The sequence below is a fragment of the Ascaphus truei genome, chromosome 1 (genome assembly GCF_040206685.1).
Source record: "Ascaphus truei isolate aAscTru1 chromosome 1, aAscTru1.hap1, whole genome shotgun sequence".
NCBI classification, from domain to species: domain Eukaryota; kingdom Metazoa; phylum Chordata; class Amphibia; order Anura; family Ascaphidae; genus Ascaphus; species Ascaphus truei.
The window spans coordinates 460,012,663-460,037,506 of NC_134483.1; the positions used below are offsets into that span (position 1 = coordinate 460,012,663).

The 24,844-nt window shown below is 40.9% G+C and overlaps 1 protein-coding gene across 5 annotated transcripts in view; it reads right to left on the bottom strand.

Annotated features, from left to right (window-relative positions):
• Positions 1-24,844, bottom strand: part of TUSC3 (tumor suppressor candidate 3) — a 369,252-nt gene that overhangs the window by 266,336 nt on the left and 78,072 nt on the right. Inside the window, exon 1 of one of the 5 annotated variants that reach the window (XM_075565936.1) lies at positions 91-110. The exons of the other annotated variants lie outside the window; for them this stretch is intronic. The gene's annotated coding sequence lies outside the window, so the exon portion shown is untranslated. Of the gene's footprint in view, positions 1-90; positions 111-24,844 lie in introns of those variants that run through there. 5 annotated transcript variants of the gene reach the window in all.

The following is a 24,844-nucleotide window of genomic DNA, read 5'->3' on the forward strand; positions in this document are numbered from 1 at the left end:
CCGAGATCCGGGTCTGTTCTCAGAAGATGCCTGTGCCTCTGCAGAATATTTCTATACCCACTCCAGCTCCTATCATATGTTGCCACAAACCTGATTTTGATTGGTTCTTCCTTCTCCCGTTGTTTTGGGATCAGGAGTGATGTTCTAGACCTTGCCTTATATTAGGCACCTGTTTTAAAATATAATAAAAGTTATCACTTGTGATTTTAACAATGTAAAAATTGATTAAATATGAAAACAATGCATTACATAATAGAGAAAAACAAGGAATGAACCTCAAAGCTCTGGTGCTCTATCAGTAGCAATAAAAAACAACAATGTATCTTCTCAGTTCTGATCGCTTGCAGCAGTGTATACAGGGATTGTAATACAAATGCAGGCTTCTGTAAGTTATACAATGTAGAAATCTGCCATGCGCTCCAGGTTAGATGGATGTGTGATCAGTGTGAGTCTTTTGGATCTTCACTCTAGGGACACTCCAACCGGCTGGACTGAATTCTGAGTGGGATGTCAACTGCTTCTTATGATGCAGAACCATTTTCATGTTATTTCTTCAAGGCTCCTCCCTTTTTTCTATATACTCTATATTCCGTCGCTACCATTGTGTTAGTTCAGCTTGGTTATGTTTTTCAATCCATCATCTATTTGTCTCTTCACACACAAGTTTTCTGTCATTCTTTATTACTATTTGAGACTATAAATATCATAGATTATTGGGTGTTTGATTTGAATGCAATCCAGTTATTTTTCTATGAATTGGAATGCTTCAATATATCATTGACTATACACTATTAATGATGGATACTTATTACTATTATATAAGTGTGTTGATTTTTTTCCTTATAAGCAATCATTGGCCTTTGCTTAAGATATTCACTTTCATTACCAGCCATCCCTTTGGCTTACCATGGGGTCTATGACTTTTATATATTATTTTTTCATTGGGAATGTTATTATAGTATTCCAGAATACTTTGTGGATCTTTATATCATGATTCATGACAATGATCCAGGCCAGGGGTATTAGCTTAATCATCACGGTATCAGATTTCATTATCTATATCTTATTACTGTTGAAACATTAATTGTAAGCATTTATATATTGATAAGTCTTATTGATATAATCCTGAGCAATATGGTTCTGCACAATCATTATCTTTATATTGATATGTTTCCAGCATCATGTTTTATTATGGTTCCTTTACTATAATCAGTACTTGTTGTATTATTTGATTGTACAATCAATTTCACCTGATTGTGTTTATTTTAATTGTTCAGCACCTATATAGAGTGCTTGCTGACCACATTTTGTTACTCCTTGAGAAAGACCAATCATTGGTTAAAACGTGTGGGAGGTTTTATACTGTCACTTTTGTATGCTGCAATAAAGATTTTTCAATTTTTTCTACATTGGGACCACGATTTTTCATTGTGTTTGATCAAGCAAGTGATCAGGATCAGTTTGTGAGTGCCTGGAGCCTGTCTCTTTCTGTAAGTTATTGTGTGTCAGTGGACATGTTTGGGGTGGGGGGCTAAAAAGCAATGAGCAAAACCGGAGTGCCGGTGAACGCACCATTAAGCGCGTCCCACGGAAGAACGCCGTGGCTCAAATAAGCTTCCCTCACAACACCCTATGTCCCACACCTTAGAAATCAGCTGGCAAGTACTCACGAGATGATCTCCATGTCTACCCAGTATGCTGATATGATGAATAGCAAGCCCAGGTAACGCTGAATCGGGGTGCTCCAGCCGGTATGTTTAAGTAGGAAAAAATGTTTAAAAAATGGCGGTCACTGCTCTCTGATCATAGGAACGAACCAAGCGCAATTAATAAAAATATAAAATATTTATTGAATTACGATAGATATACACAGAACAAAAAAGGTTCTCTAACTCTGACCAAGCCTACCAAAAGTTAAAGGTATTGAATAGAATCCCCACCCCCCAAAAAAAATTATTAATATTTTTTTATTTCGGGGTTTCTTACCCAAATAAATTACACATGCAAAGTCTAATTATACAGCAAAATGCAACATCATTGACAAAATAAAAATGTTGTGATTTTAACAATGTAAACATTGATTAAATATAAAAACAATGCATTACATAAGGTTTTGTTTAAAGCTCATAATAATGCTCTCATTCTCAAGAAAAAAAAAATGTTACTTTAATTTTTTTCCCGTTGGATTTCTGAGTCCGATTAGCAGTGATGGCTTTCTACACTAGTTCACAATGTGCATGCGTGTGAAACCAGGAAATGGAAATTTCTCTACCAGCAGCCAAATCATGAAACCGTCTTATTCTTTCTGTGTTAATTTAACACGGCCCGTGGGAGGTGTTGATAGCTAGTCCCATGCGTTTGCTTTGTGGGGGTGGGGGAGAGGTGAGATGCAACTGAATTGGTCTGTCTTAGAGTAGTGCACGGATGAGCGTGAAGGATTAGTAAACAACTGTTTGCAAATGTAGTGATTTTAGAAATGTAAAGATTGATAAAATATGGAAAAAAAATGCATCACATAATGTTTTCTTAAAATCCCACAATTATTCTCTAATTCTCAAAAAAAAATGTTACTTCAATTTTTTCTTTCCATTGGATTTCTAAGTCTGATTGGCAGAGAAGGCTTTCTACACCAGTTCCCAATGCGCATGGGTGTGAAACCAGGAAATGGAATAGAAAATCATAGTATAAATAATTATTTTGATAAGTTAGGGTGAAGAGGTTAACTCCTCCTGCAACCTTCCCAGCAAGTCTAACCACCCACCCTGGGGCAAACTCAAACAGATTTATTAATACAGTGACAGAAAGTATCATACATCATTGTATTTTTATGTTAACAGATTAATGACCAAAAACCCATTTGGCTCATTCTGATATTTAGAAAATGCATCTTATGTGACTGTACATATATGGTTTATGCATGAACCTTTTCAGTTCTGGAGGTCAGGCTGCACCAGAGAGCAAACTGACTTCCGACATTTGCAGCTATATGATCTCTTCAGCAGTGATCACATGATCACCACCACTTCCATTTCAGTCCCTGGAAACTGGACATTTCCCCATGACCAACTGGTACGTCAGTAGAGCCTCCGGTGTGCTAGGTCCTATGACGTATCATGTATATCATTGGGGCACTGGAAAGGTTAAGCCTTTGTGCTGGTGAAAGAGTGATTGCTGTTAAATAACACAAGGACATTGTGTGACAAAATCTTGCAGCGGTAAACAAGTTTTAAGGGTAATATACAGATGGTATATACATATATGTCCTGGACTCCGCTGCAGCGATTGTCCGTTAAGGGTGTTCCACCCTGATGATGGTCTCTCTCTCTCTCTCTGACTAGGCCTGGTCCCAGACCTTTCTCTATCTCTCCCATAGGGTATTCAGCATCCACTGTGTCCCTCACTTTCTAAACAGCACTAATGGGGCAGGTTCCCTATCCTAGGGCCTGTTCCTAAAGCAGCCACAAACTCAAGCAGTGTCTCGGGGCCTATCTGGGGCCTAGGGTGTTCTGGCCTAGTGTCACCTCCTTCCCCTATCCTCTCATGGATCATACTGACACTTGTGCTCCACTGTCAGCTTCCTACTTCCCCTCTTCAGTGAACCCTCGAGCCCTATTGGCTGACATGGTGACCTCTACCAAGGCTCATGGGACTTGTAGTCCCTGCTCAGAGCCTTTATCAAATTGGCCCCGCTTTCCGTGCTTTGTCCCGCGAATGCACAACATCATTCCATGACCGCCGCAACTCCTGGCCTGCTGCGCATGCGTGGCTATGCGCAAGATGGCGGCGCCCTGCTACGGGAGCCGCCAGCAATGCGATCGCCCAACTGGTACTTTCCACTGCGCAGCTGGGGGTCCCTGCACTCAGCGGCAGCAAGTGGGGGGGACGGAAGACCTGGCTATATCAGCTTGGGATCTCACTGGATTTCTGAAAAGTAATTCCCAAAGCTTGCAAACTTTTATCAATAGTTACAGCTATGTATCTACAGTATTACACATTTTAAAAAAAAAAATATATATATATATATATACACACAGTGGCGGCCGCCTTTAGCCTCCTGCTGCCGTTTCCCCGCGATTTTTAAAATTGCGGGCAGATGCGGCATGTTTTCCGTTGTTTTGAGCGCCGCGGGCGCTTTCATTGTTTAGCGCTATTAGCGCTGTCAGGTGAATGGAGCTGATGCGTGGCAAAGTGCGTGAAAAACGGAAAACATCCCCGAATTTTTTCGGGGATGTAGGCGGATAAAAGGGGCAGCAACAGTATATATATATATACTGACATTCACCTGACAGCGCTAATATATATATGTAAAACCCTTGCTTGCTTTAATCAATGTAACACCACCAGAAGAATAGATCAGTGTATCTCGAAAGCTTGCACAAATAAAAGCATTTCGTTAGCCACAGAACGGTATTGTCTTTATTTTTGATTATTCAAGCTCGGCTAACACGGTACAGATACATCTACATCTACATATATATAGATATAGCTGCAGCTACCTGTGGCTTTCTATTGGCGATTTTGCTGGACATTAAGATAGAGGAGAGAGGCTCTTCTTATTCCACTACTGGGGTGGCGCTCCTACACTGTATCGTGTGGACTTATCCCTCTTGTACACTGAGGGTCCCATTCAGACGCCACGAGCACCACATCCCTGGAGCCAACTCATTCACCACTGAGGTGGATTACACCAGCTCTCCCTTCAATTGCCCTGATGACATCTGACTGATAAGTATCTGTCTGGCATACTACAGCTCCACAGATTGCCTTGAACATACTCTGGCTGCATCTTCCCCTTTCCACTTCCTGGAAGTTTACAGATTGTCTCCTATGAAAGTTTTTTTATATATTTGAAGTGAGTGCATGTCCTGGCGGCCTCTCTTGTAATTGAATAAATGTATGTGTTTTTTACAACAGTATTATGCTATGGAGCTGGCGCGTCTTTTATTTTGTTCATATATATATATATATATATATATATATATATAAATAAGAAAGAAAAAAGAAAAGTGTCCCACTGAAAGCAACAATAATAATGAAAAAATGTTTATTAATGGACATGGAAAACACTAAACAGATATAAATATAAAACAATCCCCAAAGGATCACAAAAACTGTGGAAATATATAAGTATCAGGGTAATCCTAAAATCCTAGGTAAATGTAGAAAAAACAGGATCTAACTACTTAGGTGAAAAAAGGGAAATAACATCCTGAGACATATAAAGACTGGCCGGTCAAAAAATTATAACAGCTGTGTGCTGTGAACTATAGTAATTGCCAAAAACAGTATCACCCAGGTCATCAAACAAATGAGTAAATAACATAAGATCACACTAATGAAATAAGAAAGTGATTATATATACTTGCAGATAATCATGAGTGAAATGTCCTTGTTAGGAGTCCTAGGGTTGTAGGCAAAAAATATTGTATAATGGTTGCATAAAGAGTTCACAGCCGATGAAAGGGATCCAAGGGGAGTACAAACAAAGACAAGCCCGACACGGCGTTTCGCACCCTTTGCTTCTTCTAGGGGCTTAATAAAGTAACGTCCAGTTAGGGTTTAAATACACAAAAACCAATTAGCGTTGTTCATATATATATATTTATACATACATACATACATACATACATACATACATTATATATATATATATATATATTCACATTCATTTTTCTGTTCACATTTATAGACTTTCATGAATACTTACTGGGAATAGTAAACTGAAAAACCTTTTTCACGCCTGGAACTGTACAGGATCCTTATTCACAAGATCATAAAAAAAACAATTTTTGTACATTTAAAACATTATATATATATATTAAAGCTCACTTAATTTTAGTGTATTTTGTGAATAGGAACTTTCATAACTACTGCTGCGGCACAGTTTATTCGAGCATTTGCCCGTTCTGTGCCGCAGCAGTAGCCTGGCGCGCGCCCGAGTGTGACGGGCGCGCGCCGAAGCAGCGGAAGAGCGCCCTCCGATCGGGGCGCTCTCCCTACCGCTGCCGGGTCCGCCGGGTCCCCCGGAACCCCCTGCCGCGTCCCACGATCGCGGGACACCAGGGCTCCCTCGGGGAGCCCCTGGACACGCGTGCAGGGGGCGCACGCTCCCGATGACGCGTGACCGCGCGTCTATGACGCGCGGCACGCCGAGGGGCGGCCACTAGCAAGCCGGGAGATTTCCCGGCTTGCGGTACCGACCACACTTCAATAAAGTGTGTCGGTAGTGTACACTGTTTGTGCCTTCCAAAATAGTTTTCCTTGCAGACATCATTAGATGAATGACTGTTACTACAGTTGCTACTAAAGACAAACATTATTAATATTTGACACATACTGTACTGCTGCGGCGCATCTGAGTCTAACACATCGCCGGTTTTTCCCTGGCTTTTTCCTGGAATGCAACGCACTTCACTTGGAGCATGCCACATTCATTTTTCGTTCTCAGCCACGGGTCATGCGCGGTTGACGCGCGGTTGATGCGTTTATTGAGAATGGTTCGGATTTAATAGGTTGCAATTCTTCGCGTATCCGCCAGATGGCAGATATTCATGAATTGTAATGTGCATGCGCTTCAGTAATGTGTCGACTTGCAGGTGTTTCGTTTAAAAAAGATACCACAGTGTGCTATTGTAAATTGGCCTTGAGACTGAAGGAAGAGGTTGCAAAAATGTATCAATTTAGGCTTTTCATATTAAAGAAAGACAAAGACCAGTTTCGGTTACAGTATTCTCCAGAGACCCGCCGCCCGCCATGAGTGTTCAAGTGCAGCCCGTTTTCCAAAAACCCGACAGAAGTTATGCGTATTTGATATGGGCCGCGATTAATGCAACAGATGATAAGATGGCAACAGTTGTTCAAATTTATCAGTATTTTATCGAAAACTATGACTTTTACAAATTTTCGCCAGCTCCTCATACGTGGAAGCGTGCAATAAGAAAAAGGTTATGTAGCGATCTCTGTTTTTATCGTATTGAGCCACAATTTGTTGGAGGGTATTGGTGTGTATCACCGACTTTTTCCTGTATCTATGATCATGCAGACGGCAAAAGGCGTAGGGTCGTGTTAAAACCAACTAAGAAATGACAGTCGCTGCCAAGCAATGCACCAGCACCGGCTTCCAATAACGGTCCCACCGTCAGTGACAACCCTTGCTGTCTATCCAGAACGCCTGAGCCGGATTTCGCGTGCAGTTTCGATCAAGCTTGCATGTACCTAAGCAATTTCCAGCCTCATCAGCTGACTACAGGTGGACTAGTCCCGCTGCAAATTATCGACGTGGATGATCAAGAACACTGGACTGGCAGTGGACCGGCGCCGACGCCAGCTGAATGGGAAATTCTATGGTGAGTATTGTTGCCGTATTATTTTCTGTGTTTTTTTTATTTTGACAATACAGTATCAATATCGGTGTGATTCAAAAGTCAAGCGATTCTCCTGTAAGCAATATCATTGGCTGCGTGGCTTCTACAGTACTGTACTGCAGATACTGAACAATTGGTGGAACGCTAGGCGCATGCGCATTGGAACCTTCTTGAAACGCATACAGTATCTGTGTCATTACATCGACGGTAGGCGCATGCGCATGTGAACAGGAGACGCCCCCGAGAAAATTATTGGTGGGACTGGCTGGGAACTTCTTTAGGGGGCTGACCATTACAGTAAAACTTTTCTTTTTGTTTTTCCTCAGAAAAGAAAACGGCTAATGGAGGGATTTCGATAGATAATATACTGCACATTGCTGAATCGGATTTAAAAACCCACGTACTGGAGTCTACAGTTTAGTGGCCGTTGTTATTGATAGAATACTGTACCTGAAACAGTATGCTGATGTTTTCCGGCCGTACAGTATACAATACTTTTTTATAAACAGTATACTGTGTAATAAACCCGAAAAAATAAAAACTATGCATTTATTCTACATGTATTACAGTACTGTACATGCAGTATGTGTCTTCTATACACGGCCAGTATATACAGTACAGTACTGTATGTGTCTTCTATTTTTTTTAATACTCTTGTACTGAGCATGCCTACAGTATACAGTACAGTGTGCCTGGACAGTAGTGTACATTCTAGAAACACTGTATTTTGTTACAGTAGCAAAGGAGCCAATGGAACAATGTAAAACAAATCAACATGTTCTTTCATTGGTGGATTAAGTACAAAAACATTTATTTACAAATACTGTACAATGTAGAAACATTTTAAGTGCACAGCAATTCAAAACATCAACAGGTGTATGGTTTACTGCTACAGTTGTGAAAACATTTATGTATAGAAAGTAAAAACATTTACAGTCAGTCAGTATGGTTTACAGTCACATTCGATGGGTTGGCTGCCATTCGTTTTGCATCGAGAGTACATCACCGTATATCTTCTTGACATAATAAGGCTGACGTCTATGAAAACCCTTAGCCTTTGGGGTCAGCAGAAGGTTTTCTTTTTTGGCCTTAGCCTGTCGCTTTTGCCTTGGCGTGGAAACGGCAACCGCCTTTCGCTTTTTCTGCTTGACAGGCACGGCAGAGGCGAGTGGGTTCCTGCATCCGTAGAATCGGGGTTGCTCCATGGAAGCAGATAGCATACAGTAATGCAGTATCTGGACAAGGGCAAGTTCAGATAAAGATCAACGAGTGGTGGGCTATGCAAAGTGTGTAAACTTTTATGCATGGCGGCGAGGTACAGGTGTTGAAAGTGGGCGTACTCTAATGTGAGTCATTACCATATAAATACACCATCCATTTTGTGGATTCACTGCACATTGAATACACATCGACTAAAAATCGAATATACATTCTTGTGTTTGTATTTCTTTCTACTCGCAGCTATGGTTGTTAAAAAGATTTCCAAGGATCTCAGCATGCGAATTAAGGAGATGTACACGAGCGGACACCGAATTGGTGCTATCCAACGCTGGTTAGCTACTTCTGGCCTCGTTGTGCCAGCATCCACCGTGAACTATCATGCACACGGAAAAAACAGAGAACGCAAAAGGGCACCAAGGGTAACTAGCGCGTAAGTATATTTATAAAACTTTTAAAAAAAAATTGATCAAAAAATGTACTGTACATCTGTTATTTCTGTTGATTTATATTACAACAGTATATATATTTTGTATATTTATATTTATATTACAACAGTATATATATTTTGTATATTTTTATTTATATTACAACAGTATATATATTTTGTATATTTATATTACAACAGTATATATATTTTGTATATTTATATTTATATTACAACAGTATATATGTTTTGCATATTTATATTTATATTACAACAGTATATATTTTTTGTATATTTATATTTATATTACAACAGTATATATATTTTGTATATTTATATTTATATTACAACAGTATATATATTTTGTATATTTATATTACAACAGTCTCTAATATTTTTACTTACCGGATTGTTTTTCTTTACATTGTAGGGAAACAACTCTTCTGGTGGACAAAATAAGTGAGGAGAATGATGAGAAGAGTGCATTAAGGGTCAAATACACTCTGCAGGCAAATCACAATGTCACTGTATCCGAGACCAGCATAAAGAAGATGAGACGCAGCATTGGATGGAAATATGGACGTGTGAGGTTAGTACTGGACAGTACAGGAGGTAAAAGTGTTGTTTAGGAAACTGTACTGTAACGCTAAAATTATTTATTCCTTGTCATTACAGAGCGTACCCCATGATAAGGGACGCAAACAAAATCAAAAGAGTAGTCCAGGCCCAGGCATTGATCGACAGTGGAGAAACTTTCCAGGATTGCATCTTCACTGATGAGTCTACTGTGTCGCTGGAGAGATTTGCAAGCTTTGCATTCCACAAAAAGGCCGCATATCTTTGAAGCCGCGGCCAAAACACCCCGTGAAGCTGCATGTGTGGGGTGCCATCTCTAGGCGTGGACCAGGATGCATTGTCATCTTTGAAGGTAAAATATATGAAATATAATGTAGCCTTATGAACTGTACTTTACTAGTGTAACCTTACTGTATGCACTGTACTATTGTGCAGTTTTTGGAGCACTTTTCTTTTCTTGCTATAGGAATCATGAATAAAGCTTTCTTCCAAGACAACATTGTCCCTGAGATAGTGCAATACATTACACGCGAGTTCCCGAATGGTCACTGCTTCTACCAGGACAACGATCCGAAGCACACCGCGTCAACAGCGCATATCCTTGAGCGTGGTATCAACTGGGTGAAGACGCCAGCAGAGTAAGTGTGGTAACCGTGTCTCATTTTTCCCCCACTGTTTTTACTGTGTACGGTATCTTTTAAACTAATTGTCCTTTTTTTCCAATGACAGATCGCCAGACTTCAATCCGATCGAAATGGTCTGGCATCAGCTGAAGGACCATATCCGGAAAGTGGCGAAACCCTCCAAAAAGGACGAGTTGTTGAAAGGCATAATGAGTTTTTGGAACGATGTACTCACCGTGGAACGCTGCAATAAATATATAGACCATATTGCGACTGTGTTGCCCATTGTGATCGCGCGTAATGGGCAAGCATCAGGAAAGTAGTACTGTGCTGTAGTATTGTAAGTACAGTATGATATAGGTAAGTTTGGCACAGATTTTTTATTTCCCAATAGTCAGAGTATACAGTAGTTACAGTTTTTTCTTTACAGAGAGAGCAGCACCAGCCATCAGGTTACAGTACATAGTATTTAACAGTAGTCAGAGTATACAGTAGTTCCAGTATAGACTAGTTTGACAGTACTACAGTAACTGCCTACTAAATGCGCAATTTTTTTCTTTCCAGAGAAAGCAGCATCAGCCATGTACAGTAGTACTACACATCACACAATGCCATAATACAGTACGCACATAACTGCACAATTTTTTTGTTTTCTTGTTGTTTCTGGAAAAAAGGGTGGCCTGGGGGGAGGAGGGGTGTTGTGTCCAGTCTAATCTGTTTGTACAGTCAAATGTACAGTATATAAACAGCAGTAATGATGTAAACAAAACCTGTCCTCTTTCAATGAACTACTGTACTGTACACAGAATGATGAATAAGATAAAGACAGAAAAAATAATATTACTATATATATATATATATATATATATATATATATATATATATATATATATTACATTACAGTATATATTATTAAATAATATTCTTATAAATGTGCATTATTCATGTTTCCCCATGTTTCACAAATGTTTTCTAAATGTTTATCCAATTTCAATCTGCCAGAAGAACTTAATAAAGACTGCATTATGTATTATTCATAATTATTTTTATATTTGTATTTTTTGGTTCCTGATAAAATAAAATAAATATTTATTCCCATTCCTGCAAATCATAATCATTGACAACAACCACAACCCCCCCCCCACCCCTACAGTGCACTAATGAATAAGAATGAATGACAAAACAACATTAATCAGTTAATGGTTTTTTTAACTCTCAATTCTCACAATGCTGTGCAAATCAGATTTACATTTCAAAATCGAGAAGGGATTTTACAAAGCGTTACCGTAAACAAAGCCTCAAAGGGTTGGGGGAAGGGGGTGAGTCTTGTGCAGTAATTAGCTAGCTCCCATCTCAAAGAGGATTACATGCAGGCGCACTGAGGCTTTGTAGCTCGGCTATGGACGGATTAAGAACACAATGGCAATACTCAGAAAATTAACGACTCTGAGAGGCGGTTGGGTGACTCATGCGCAGTAAGCAGCAAGCTCCCATCTCTAAAAGGATTAGAGTACACACAGGCGCAGTGAGGCGATTGACACTCGGCTAGGGATGGATTAAAAACACAATGACTAACTTCAGAAAATTAATGACTCTGTGGAGGTGTCTGTCGATAACGGTTTGTGTGTGCGTGGGGGAGGGATGAAGGATTAGTTGTGCAGCAGTTCAAAGAAATAACATACTGTAGAGTACAGTAATTTCAAAAGGCAGTTCATCATAATACTGTAATTTTATCCCTACACCCCCCAAATACAGTACATAAAAAGCACACAAATCAACCATGTGCAGGCAAACGCACAGATTTAATATCTTAATATCAAGATTGTTTTTGCAGGCTTGTGGATAAAATAACAGTTAAAAAATCATAATTAAAAAAAATTTGGGGGTGCACTCAAGCAAGCAGTGGTGGGTGAAGTTACAGGCGCATGAGCAGGAATAAACTAGCTCCCATCCGAAAGAGGATTACACACAGGCGCATAGAGAGGTATGCTCTGTGCAAATCAAATTTGAGAAGGGATTTTCCAAAGCGTTGCCGTAAACAAAGCCTCAAAATTCCCATATCAAAGATAATAACACGCAGGCGCAGTGAGGCTTTGTAGCTCGGCTATGGTCGGATTCAGAACACAATGGCAAGATTCAGTAAATTAACGACTCTGTGGAGAGGGGGGGGGGGGTTGGGTGACTCATGTGAAGTAAGCAGTTCCCATCTCAAAAAGGATTACATGCAGGCGCAGTGAGGCATTGTAGCTCGGCTATGGACGGATTCAGAACACAATGGCAAGATTCAGTAAATTAACGACTCTGTGGAGAGGGGGGGTTGGGTGACTCAAGCGCAGTAAGCAGCTCCCATCTCAAAAAGGATTACACGCAGGCGCAGTGATGCTTTGTAGCTCAGCTATGGACGGATTCAGAACACAATGGCAAGATTCAGTAAATTAATGACTCTGTGGAGAGGGGGGGGGTTGGGTGACTCATGTGTAGTAAGCAGCTCCCATCTCAAAAAGGATTACACGCAGGCGCAGTGAGGCTTTGTAGCTCGGCTATGGACGGATTCAATGCAAAAGTTTCTTGAATGGCAGTGCAGCTGCCTTTGAAATAATACGTGGGACCAAACTTGCAATATGCTGGGTACAAAAAGTTTAATGGCACATAAAAAACAGCAACAGACAAACTCTGACGCGTTTCAGCCGCAAAAGGCCTTTGTCAAAGAGTATGGTAAACACAATACACATAGGATTTAAATACCCCCAGTTCCTGGCTCCTGTGATGACGTATCAGTGCTCTCTGCCTATGAGAGTCATCCCGCCCCCTCTGACAGGGACGCTAAGTAATTACAATATTAAACACAGCTGATATCTCTTGAATAAGCAGGAATCACACGGAGAAACAGAAACTTCAGCTCCCCTATGACGTGACGGCTAAGCCACCAATGAGAAGCTCTTGGTTTGTTTACAATTTAGCTTAACAATTGGCCTGCTGGAACCGATAATACAAAAACAGAGGCAGGAAACAAATGGGTACTATAAACACACACAGTACAATGGGAAGCTACATAAATGAATACCTTCCACATCATACGTTCAAAGGGAATAGAATTCCAAACAAAAACGAGCAGCGCGGAACTCCCTTGACTATTTGTCAGAAAGAACTGTGTGACAGTAAAACTCACTCCAACCATGAAGTGATTTGAAAATTTAAAACAACAGTGCTGAATATTAGATCATCACAATATATAACAATTAGCATTAACTGGAAAGATTATTTATATAATAAATTAGTATCTATCATACATATGTCCGTAGATATAAAAGAACTTATTGATAGTTTTTGGACAAATGACAAATAATGAATAAACAACTATACCTATCATTAGTTCATTTTCATGGTTAGAAAATAGCTAACCACTGGGCATTGTATTGTATTGTATGTCTTTATTTATATAGCGCCATTAATGTACATAGCGCTTCACAGTAGTAATACATGGGGTAATCAAATAAATAACAGATAATATAAATAACAGATCATGGGAATAAGTGCTTTAGACATAAAAGTAACATTTCGGAAGAGGAGTCCCTGCCCCGAGGAGCTTACAGTCTAATTGGTAGGTAGAACGTACAGAGACAGTAGGAGGAAGTTCTGGTAAGTGCGTCTGCAGGGGGCCAAGCTTTATGTATCGTGTTCAGAATATCCACAGTGCTATTCATATGCTTCTTTAAGCAAGTGTGTCTTAAGGTGGGTCTTAAAGGTGGATACAGAGGGTGCTAGTCGGGTACTGAGGGGAAGGGCATTCCAGAGGTGTGGGGCAGAAAGTGAGAAAGGTTTAAGGCGGGAGAGGGCTTTAGATACAAAGGGGGTAGAAAGAAGACATCCTTGAGAAGAACGCAATAGTCTGGATGGTGCATAACGAGAAATTAGGGATGAGATGTAAGGAGGGGCAGAAGAGTGTAAAGCTTTAAAAGTGAGGAGAAGAATGGAATGTGAGATGCGGGATTTGATCGGAAGCCAGGAGAGGGTTTTCATGAGGGGAGATGCTGAGACAGATCTAGGAAAGAGTAGAGTGATTCTGGCAGCAGCGTTTAGGATAGATTGTAGGGGAGACAGGTGAGAGGCAGGAAGGCCGGACAGCAGGAGGTTACAGTAATCAAGACGGTAGAGAATGAGGGCCTGAGTCAGAGTTTTAGCAGTCGACATTGGACCTTATAAACCCAATGATTATATATATCCTGCATGTCTGACTAAATAAAAGTATGTAAGTCATGGATAAAGAAAAGGGAATGGCAAGGGGGGGTGGGGAGGGGGGAGGGAAGGTGGGGGATGGGAGAGGGGGTGGGGATGGGGGGAGGGAAGGGGGGGATGGGAGGGGGGAGGGGGAAGGGGGAGAGAGGAGGGGGGGGGGAGGGGGGAAGGGGAAGGGAGGGGGAGGGAAAGGACGAAAGGGTGAGGAGGGTGGGAAGGGAGGGGGGGGGGGAAAGGAAGGGAAGGGGGATCGGGGGGGGGAGAAAAAGAAGATAAAGGAACTATGTTTAATGTGGGGCAGTGGGCATCAATGTTGACTGGGAACTTCAACATTTTTTACATTAAACATAGTTCATTATTTGTCATTTGTCCAAAAACTATCAATAAGTTCTTTTATATCTACGGACATATGTATGATAGAGTATATGATAAGATACTAATTTATTATATAAATAATCTTTCCAGTTAATGCTAATTGTTATATATTGTGATGATCTAATATTCAGCACTGTTGTTTTAAATTTTCAAATCACTTCATGGTTGGAGTGAGTTTTACTGTCACACAGTTCTTTCTGACAAATAGTCAAGGGAGTTCCGCGCTGCTCGTTTTTGTTTGGAATTCTATTCCCTTTGAACGTATGATGTGGAAGGTATTCATTTATGTAGCTTTCCATTGTACTGTGTGTGTTTATAGTACCCATTTGTTTCCTGCCTCTGTTTTTGTATTATCGGTTCCAGCAGGCCAATTGTTAAGCTAAATTGTAAACAAACCAAGAGCTTCTCATTGGTGGCTTAGCCGTCACGTCATAGGGGAGCTGAAGTTTCTGTTTCTCCATGTGATTCCTGCTTATTCAAGAGATATCAGCTGTGTTTAATATAGTAATTACTTAGCGTCCCTGTCAGAGGGGGCGGGATGACTCTCATAGGCAGAGAGCGCCGATACGTCATCACAGGAGGCGGAAACTGGGGGTATTTAAATCCTATGTGTATTGTGTTTACCATACTCTTTGACAAAGGCCCTTTGCGACTGAAACGCGTCAGAGTTTGTCTGTTGCTGTTTTTTATGTGCCATTAAACTTTTTGAACCCAGCATATTGCAAGTTTGGTCCCACGTATTTTTTCAAAGGCAGCTGCACCGTCATTCAAGAAACTTTTGCATTGAATTCCACCCGGTAGGAGCACGCCCCACAGCACCTGGATCTCCAGAAACTTGTGAGTTTCCTTTTTCCTGTTTCCACTGTACCCATGGCCTGTGACACCCATACAAAATATACCCTATATAGAGGTTAGTGGGAGTCCACAAAGTGTGGCTTCAAGGGTCATTAGTGATAAGGACATACAAATACAAAGCTGTGTGTTTTTTGGAATTACTTCATTGTTTGCATTGCATGGACGTTTCCTGTGAGCATTGCATAGGAGCGCTGTCTCCTATTCCTTCACTATGGACGGATTCAGAACACAATGGCAAGATTCAGTAAATGAACGACTCTGTGGAGAGGGGGGGGTTGGGTGAGTCATGATCAGTAAGCAGCTCCCATCTCAAAAAGGATTACACGCAGGCGCAGTGAGGCTTTGTAGCTCGGCTATGGGCGGATTAAGAACACAATGGTAAGATTCAGAAAATTAACGACTCTGTGGAATTTCAAATCCTTGAGCTAGCATTCGTGGGGGAGGGGGAAACAGGGTACAGCTGCATGAAGTTCAAAGCTAAAGACATACTTTAATTTCAAAAGGCACTTCATCATAATAGTACACCCCCAAATACAGTATGTAAAAAGCACACAAATCAACCATGTGCAGTCAAATGCACAGGGTCGCAGTCAAAAGCTACAGCACAGATTGAATATCATAATACAGTAAGATGGTTTTTGCAGGCTTGTGGAGAAAATTTTAAAAAAAAATTAATTTTTTTTGGTCACTCACTCAAGCAAGCAAGCAAGCAAGCAGTGGTGGGCGAAGTTACAGGTGCATGCGCAGTAAATTCCTTCTGTCAAGCAGGAATGTGATTGAAACCAGACACACATTCAAAGGAATGGGGTGGGAGAGATGTACTGCATTGTAGAGAAGTTAAGAAGTTGAAATATCCTGCAGTGCAGTTAATTATCCTGAGCGAGGGGAGAGCGCTGTATATACCGAAATGTGACACTGTTACAGTACAGTACATGCCTGTGCGTTTCAACAATATTCAAATGAGACATACTGAGAGATACTGTACTGCAGAACACCACTGCAAATGCATGTATACTTTAAATATGCAAATTTACAATTACTGCGCGCGCACACACAGACTGTGTTGAACCGCGAAGGTATTTGACTTCCAAGACAACAGCTCGCAAACACCCCCCTGAGCTTTTACACGGCATTGCAGTATTGCAGACAGCGAGAATAAAATGCTAATATCACGAGCGCGAAAAGAACGCAGTTCACTCCGGGCGAAAACGACAAAAAAACGCACCTAAGCGGGATTATCTGAGAGCCGCGGATATAGCCGACTTAGACTCAGATCGGCCGCCACTGTATGATTAAAAATTACTATTCCCATAATGTATAGTGAACAGTAACACTTCTATAATTGACTGAATGTGGTTTCTCTGTAGAACTCTCTCTTCATTGAATCTGCTGTTGACCTGTGTTGTATAACTTAATTGCTTTATGCAGGGAACAGATGCGACCTTGTCAATGGTCTGTACATATTTTTCTTACAGAAAACTAATTTATCATTGTTCTGTTATGCCACATTGCTTTGAATCAGCCACACGCATCAGGAAGGTGGCCTATCATGCCATTTCCCCTGCAGGCGCATGCCATGGATTGCAATAATGTTGGCTACACTTGTATTAAAAAAAAAAAAAAAATTGGTTGGAATGCTGCTTTGAGGTGCATAAAGCACCACTTAGTAAGTCAATCAAAATATAGTTTAGTGGTCTGTCAGTAGCCTAATTTGCAAGTATTTTGTCACAGTTTAAGACAAGTTTTACTTGACAAGTTAAATACTGTAATTTAAAAAAGCTTTGCATGTTAAATTGCTAATTTTCTCCTAAAACTTTTGAATGCGACAAATTGAAAAAAAGGACCTTTTCGGAGCATAAATTTGAAGTAATAGATGATATTGTTTTTATGTGCTTCATGTGTCACTTAAAATGTCAATTTGTTAATTGAAAAATAATGTAATACGTACTGTATAGAAATAATTCTTCACCTTTTTATGCTGCACCCACTGGCATAGGGACAAGAGTTTGCATTAGCATATTCTTTGTTACATGGCTAGATATTAAAAATACTAAAGTTCCGTGTGTGCTGAAGAATAAGCTACATCTTTACCTATTAATAAATAAGCTTTAATATGTATGAAGATCAAATTTATAAAATGAAATAAATCAGTGCAAACTAGTATATAAGTGTAGCCCTTGTTCCCCCACAACTAAAGGGGCTACCAGTACTGCCATTGCCTGTAGGCTCACAGTTCAAAAGTTTCTTTCTAATCCTTCACGCTCATACCAGCATTAGACCAAGACAGACCAATTGAGTTACACCTTCCCCCTCCCACCTCCCCACCCTCGCAAAGCCAAGCTAAAGGCATTTGACTCGTTATCAACAGCTCCCCGGGCCATAGGACATTCACACACAAAGACACATAATGTTTCAGGCTTTGGCTCTTGGCTGAGAAATTATTTTTCCTGGTTTCACACGCATGTGCATGGCTGATAAATCTGGCATTGTGAATTGTCTAGAATGACTTTACTGCCAATGTGAATATCAAGTCCGAAAAAAAAAAAACATCTCTTTTTTTTATTTTTTTTCTCATGAAGGGCTGAATAATTGTGGGATTGTAAGAAAACATCATGTGATGCATTGTTTTCATATTTAATCAATTTTTACAATTATAAAATCACTACCTTTTTATTTCTCTATGAGGTGGCATATATTGCAGCATTCTCATACTTGGCATGTGCTATTTATCCCGGGTCGGAACTTCCGCCCACCCCCCCAAAAAATTAATAATTTTTTGGGGAGGGGGGGGGGGGTTGAGGGGGGTTATTATTTTAATAACATCAATCTCAAACTTTGCAGGGCTTGGTCTGCTGTTCATACTGTTAACAGAAATCGTCCTGCACACACAGGCAACGAAGTGATAGTGTAACTTTTATTACATTTGCAAACAGTTCAAACAGTTGTTTTCTAATCCTTCACACTCATCCATGCACTACTTTAAGACAGACCAATTACTACCCCCCACCCACCCCCACAAAGCAAAGGCAAAGGCATGGGAAGAGCTATCAACACCTCCCCCTGGCCATGAGAAATTAACACAGAAAGACTAAGACAGTTTCATGATTTGGCTGCTGGTAGAGACATTTCCATTTCCTGGTTCCACACGCATGCGCATCTTGAACATATCCTGTATTCTCATGCTGAGATCCTCTGAAATAACTTTCCTCAGCATCACTGCTTTAGAAAATAAATCAAGCACAGGGAAATGTATATTCTATGTGCATTGAATCAAAAGAAGTGATGGTGTATTTATAATGGACCACAACAGGTAAAGTAAACACCCACTTTTAACACCTATAGCTCGTGTCCATGCCCGCCAAAAAATTCCGCCAGGGACACAGTGCATAAAAGGTGACACAAATTGCATAGCCTCCCACACGCTGATCTCTATCGGAATGAGCTCTTGTACAGATACTGAATTGTGCATTCTTCCATCTGTTTCTATGGATCAATCCCGATTCTACGGATGCAGGAACCTGCTTTCTTCTGCTGTGCCGACCACGAGAAAGTAAAAGTCGGAAGCTGTTTCCATGCCAAAGCCAAAGGTGCCTAAAGAAAAGTTTCTGAAGGCTCCCAAGGCAAAGATCCCTGACCCTTTGAATGTGAATAAGATAATAGCCAAAGTCTTCGATGATGAAATTGTTTGGACGGGCCCCTCCAGTGTCACAGCACCCACCAAAACCGAATCGGACATCCCGGACTTTTCACTGCCATCATCCACCGCCACCGATTCCCAAATATCCGCCCGCTCTGACCCTTTGTACACTGATGCTAATCTAGAAACCCCCAGATCATCTCCTCCAACACCCAGCCATGCCGATGTTCATCCATAAACCCCCAGGCCACCTCCTCCTGCAGCCAGCCACACCGATGTTCGTCCAGAATCCCCCAGCTCACCTCCTCCAGCACCAAGCCATGCTGATGTTCGTCCGGGTGACACCATTACTCTTTGCACCAGATCCAGCTCGGTCGTCCGCATTCTTGATGTTTTTAGTGGTATCAAAATGACTGACAACTCAACTGAGCAGTACAGGGACAGAATGGAGGCCAAGATGGATCGTCTTTTTGAGACAATGGATAGGATGGATAGGTGCATGGGTGTTCGTCTGGAGAAGATTGAGAGGAAAATAGCGCGGCTCTATACTTTGCTTAGAGTCCCTGCCCCTGTATGTCCACAGGGGCAGGAGGGTGACCTGGAGGTGCCTTAATCTCCCATGGAGGAACAGCATACCTCCCCTCCCCCGTGCACCCTCTCAATCCCTGGATTTGACCATCATGATGCCAATACCAAGCACACCACAGGACCCCCCATACTCATCCCCTCCGTCTCCAGGATACTTGTATACCCTTTTGTTGGAGATGATGACAACACCGGTAAGAGCTAGGCCATGACAGGAGGAAAGCATACTCCCAGACCATCTACCCCCGCCTGCTGCCTGAAATACACCCGGTCCAGCCCCCAGGATTGTACAGCTCCCAGACATCATGCTGAAAGACCTGCCTCAGAGCAACTGGGAGAAATAAAAGATAAGACGTAGTGGTCAACTTCAGATATATGTCCAGTTCATCTTTAAACACCACGTCAGTTTTGAGATGTACAGCGAGTGGAGCCAAAATGTAAATTATGGCAATAAATACAAGAAGGGTCTTCCTGCAAATTTAAGGAGAATAATTATGGACAAAGTGAAGCGCTATTTTAATGTTACCAGTCTTCTTGTGAGAACCACGAGAGACAGCATCAATGGCCTTTTGAGGCATAAAAGCGCTCTTCCTGGAGGTCCATCGACTTGTTGGACGACTTCACGTTATAAATGTATTTACAAATAAAAATTTGCCACCAATGTTTTTAATCTAATAAAAAAAAGTTGATTGTTTTAAATTATTTCATTGTTTAATGCTTCTTTTATATTTTACATGTCTGGAGCTGTGCAAACACAATGTGCAGGAAATACCCTCCGTTTGTGCAGGAAACTCTCCCAGCAATATTGCCAGGTAAGACACAGTGCTCAAATCCATGCATGCCATGTACCTTCCCCCAAACCCACAAAAACCTAATGTAAACTTCTAGTCCTAATGCAAAGTGATGTACCCCATGCCATGCATGCTTTGTCTCCCCCTATCCCCCCCCACCCAAAAGAAGCAGAAGATATTAAAATGGACTGTACTGGCATCATGGTTTAAAAGTTTTTTTTGTAATGTGTAGGCACAATGTAGTCATAATGTACTGTTCCCCATGTCATGCCCTTTTCCCCAAACCCCCCAAAAATCAGGATTGCATAATGTACAGTGTGATTGATAATATACAATATTGTCTCTTTCTTTACAGACCCAGATGTCCATGAAGCACCAGCCATTGCGAAGAAAAAGACAAGATTGTAAATTTTGAAGAAGAGGCGATGTTGTATTTTTGTATTATTTTTTTTCTTTTATTATCCTGTACAAATAAAAATGTTCATTCTTTAAATATACTTTTTAGTGTGTTCATGTTTTTACTGTTTAGACACTTACAGTATTACTATACATAAAGTACTAAAGGCATTTAATATACTGTATATAAATATCTCATTGACATACTGTACAGTACTGTATACAGCATTAAATAAAACTTGCAAATAAGGTGCATTTACTGTTTAGACACACTTACAGTAGCACTATACTGTACATACTGTAATATAAAGTTGTGACGGCATTTAAATATATATATAAATATCTGACACACGTGTTTCAAGAAGGTTACAATTTGACATACACGCATGTGCGGAATATATATTTTATATTTGGAAGAAGAGGCGACGTTGTATTTTTGTATTATTCATTTTAACTTTATTGTCCTGTACAAATAAAACATTTAATTTGTTAAAAAAAAACTTTTTGTTGTGTGTGTTCATATTTTTAATCTTCAAATTACAATTACACACACTTGAAGTACTGTACGGGAATAAAAGACAGGTTGCATTGCAATTAGATTTTTAAGACAACAACTTGCGATCGCCCACTTGAGTTTCTCAACGGTATTGCAGACAACGCTAAAATGCAATTTTTTGCTCTCGAGTCAAAACACTAGTAAACTCGCTTCTTAACACGTGAAAATTTCAAGAAATCATGCACCAAGAACGGGTGTACCTAGGAATTCAACCCGCAGAACGATCGGATAACGGCCGCTGCATCTGTACCTAATAATTTAACAATGGCAAAATAAATGCTGCAGAAAGACAAAATATATAAATAAGTATAACTTTACAAGTAACAAAAAGAATGGCCAACCATGAACTGCAGATGAGAATTTGTTCCAGCACTTATATTTTCTATAGCACCACAGGGATTGTATTATGACAATTACAATGAATGATTAAGCTCCTAGTACATTTCCTTTTTTTAAGAAAAAAAATACACTTTTAGGATTGAATTATGCAAGTGAGAAGTATCATTTCTCTTCTACATAGGAAAAAAGAGAATACCGGCGCCACAATAAATAGTGGAAAGTCCAAACCATATAAGTGGGAAGTCCAATTGAAGTCCTTAAATTATTGGTGATGAAGGAATCTCACATCAACGAAGTGCAATATGTGGGAATAAAGAAAAAAACAAATTATGGTGCAATATGCCAATCACTGTTGGCTAAAATCATGACAGACTAACAACACAAGACAAACACACGTGAACACACTAGCAAGGCTAAAATATTAAAACAAAGCTAATTTATTAATACTGGATAATAGGAGGGTCACTGACATAACACGCATCCGGAGGGGTAAAAGTGAAACCCTACTCACAAGATGCTGGACAATATCAGGCAACAAGCTGGAATCGTACTGGTGATCTTCCAAGATGGCGACCAGAGCACTCTCACCGGCGTCCCCACGTGACAGGGGTAGAAGGGAAGTCACACGGACTATGTGATTTCCGAGCGGATGTGACATCGTGCCTCACGATACTCCCAAGGCTGACGTTCCTCCTTCACTCCTCTATCACGGCTTCACCACGGCTTCACCAGATGAATTGCAATGTCCTCCACAGGCCAGATAAGGCTCTAAAACACTCGAAAACTTCCCGACGCGTTTCGCGTTAGTTTTTGAAGAAGTGCACGCATGCGCACGAAAAGTGTCGGGAAGTTTTCGAGTGTTTTAGAGCCTTATCTGGCCTGTGGTAGACATTGCAATTCATCTGGTGAAGCCGTGGTGAAGCCGTGATAGAGGAGTGAAGGAGGAACGTCAGCCTTGGGAGTATCGTGAGGCGCGACGTCACATCCACCCGGAAATCCCGTAGTCCGTGTGACTTCCCTTCTACCCCTGTCACGTGGGGATGCCGGTGAGAGCGCTCCGGTTGCCATCTTGGAAGATCACCAGCACGATTCCAGCTTGTTGCCTGATATTGTCCAGCATCTTGTGAGTAGGGTTTCACTTTTACCCCTCCGGATGCGTGTTATGTCAGTGACCCTCCTATTATCCAGAATTAATAAATTAGCTTTGTTTTAATATTTCAGCCTTGCTAGTGTGTTCACGTGTGTTTGTCTTGTTTGTCTTGTGTTGTTAGTCTGTCATGATTTTAGCAAACAGTGATTGGCATACTGCACCATAATTTGTTTTTTTCTTTATTCCCACATATTGCACTTTGTTGATGTGAGATTCCTTCATCACCAATAATTTAAGGACTTCAATTGGACTTCCCACTTATATGGTTTGGACTTTCCACTATTTATTGTGGCGCCGGTATTCTCTTCTTTCCTACTGCACCGACACACTTTATTCGAGCAAATACCCAGTTTGTACCTGGCAGATACCTGGAATGCGCCGCTCCTCACCTCTGACAAGCCCCGTTGCGTTTGCCTTCCCAGCCTGGGTTCATGCCTGGCTGACGGGCGGCTAATCTGTTAAATGATAATGATAAGGATTTAATAGGCTGCAATGCTTCGTGTGTCTACCAGATGGCATAAATTCATGAATTGTAATGCAGTATATATATATATACTGTGCAGTATTGCAGCCAGCGGGAATAAAATGCTTAAATCCCTGCATGGAAAATACCTCAATGCACTCGGGCAGAAAACAGTCACAAACCTCAATACACCCGGGTATACCCGAATTCGTGGGACTAGCCAAGGTCGAATAAAGTGTGTCGCCAGTGTATGTTCCTCGACTGACTGTACTGTCAGTATTTACCTGGCTGCCAGTGTTCTTTCACTATATTAAGTTTATTATTTATTATCTGTAGCTCTGTTCCACACCTTCTATTTTGTGTAATTTCTCTTCTACAGGTTTTATGTGCTTTGTTCCTCAGATAAAGTTAAAAAGTTACAAATAGCAGCAGCTCTCCTCCCACAGGAAAATCGGTGCACCGCCGACAAAAAGATGCAAAGGCTGGGATATATGACTGTAGAAACTTTATTGGAGCATGTCAGTAGAGTTCTGGCGGATCCTCTAATGCGTTTAAGCGCTTCGGCGTGAAACGCGTTAGAGGATCCGCCAGAACTTTACTGACATGCTCCAATAAAGTTTCTACAGTCACATTTCCCAGCATTTGCATCTTTTTGTCGGCGGTGCACCGATTCTCCTGTGGGAGGAGAGCTGCTGCTTCTTGTGACATCATCGGAAGCACGCCGGGCTTCTGAATCGGCTGATGAGCTGGAATCCCTGCCGGATACAGACCACCCACCGGGACTGATGAGTCTTCCGCGGGTTGCAGTGTGTCTACCTGGACGGATCTTTATCCATTATAGAGGACGGCTGTACCTAGATCATTAACTGTGAGTTAAATTACAACTACACTAGAGCTTGTTCATAAACCAGTTGTTTAGGAGAGAATTCGTATTCATTGTTACTCACAACCATGGTCAGCCTGTATGTTCCTTGTTTTCCCTTCCCTTGATCATGGAATTTATAGAGATGTATGGAATCTTACAGCATACTATTCAGCAGCCTAACAACAAAAAATTCTTCTGAGCGCCGGATTGGTGAACTTGTTCACGGTTTACCACATTACTATAAAAAGTTACAAATGTTCATTCATTTGCCAGTAAAAATGATCAATTAAGATATATGATACATACGCAGCTGAAAAGCAATGCATGTTTCCTAGACATTCAACAGCTATGGTCGTGTACATAGAGTATGCGTGCTTGCGCGTTTGTG